The sequence below is a fragment of the Etheostoma spectabile genome, unplaced genomic scaffold (assembly GCF_008692095.1).
Source record: "Etheostoma spectabile isolate EspeVRDwgs_2016 unplaced genomic scaffold, UIUC_Espe_1.0 scaffold00018867, whole genome shotgun sequence".
NCBI lineage: Eukaryota > Metazoa > Chordata > Actinopteri > Perciformes > Percidae > Etheostoma > Etheostoma spectabile.
The window spans coordinates 66,347-67,131 of NW_022604531.1; the positions used below are offsets into that span (position 1 = coordinate 66,347).

At 43.9% G+C, this 785-nt stretch overlaps 1 non-coding gene across 1 annotated transcript; it reads left to right on the top strand.

Annotated features, from left to right (window-relative positions):
* The first annotated feature begins 712 nt into the window (after positions 1 to 712).
* trnak-uuu (transfer RNA lysine (anticodon UUU)) lies at positions 713 to 785 on the top strand. Its single transcript has one exon. It is a non-coding gene; the product is annotated as a tRNA-Lys (tRNA).

Sequence of the window (785 nt, forward strand, 5' to 3'; positions counted from 1 at the left end):
ATCTTCTTCATTTACTTGCACCTCAATTTGTAGTTCAGGAGATTGTTTTTTCCACAGACCTCTGTTTTTGAAGCACGGGTAGCTCAATGTTGCTGGTAAGTCTAAATGAACAATGGGCAACCTACATCCATCTTGCTAGCACCCACATCTCTGTGCTGATCTCCCTGCTTGGATGGCAAGTCATCTGGTGGATTTTTCCTGTCGCGAGGGCTTTTGCTCAAACTACGTATAGTGCTTCCGCATGAGGACACTAAGAGTATAGAAGCAGAACCAGAGGGAGAGTTGTTTTATTGTACCCACTAGCAGTAAAGTTTATTTGTCTGTAGCCATAAAATTGCATTAGGCTGTCAACGTTTTGAGCGAAAAAGAAAACCACAGCTCAAGTCCCTGGTAAGGCAACAGCTTGATTCTGGGATATGTATGAAGTGCTCGCTATTGTCATCTGTCATGCAGGTTTGCAGGATGTTTACAATCTGCTAGTGGCCCTGATGAGTTGTGAGCTTTGAGCTTTTTAACCGTTTTGGCCAATTTAGCCAATTTACAACCAGTTTGTGCAATAACATCTGGTGTTCTCAGGCAATGTGCAAATCGTGGTCTACCCTCCTGCTGTCCAGAAGACCGTGATCATGGCAACAGCTTAATGGTCTTCATTTACTTGCACTTTAATTTGTAGTTCAGGAGATTTTTTTTCCCACAGTCCTCTGTTTTAGAAGCCTGGGTAGCTCAGTCGGTAGAGCATCAGACTTTTAATCTGAGGGTCCAGGGTTCAAGTCCCTGTTCAGGCG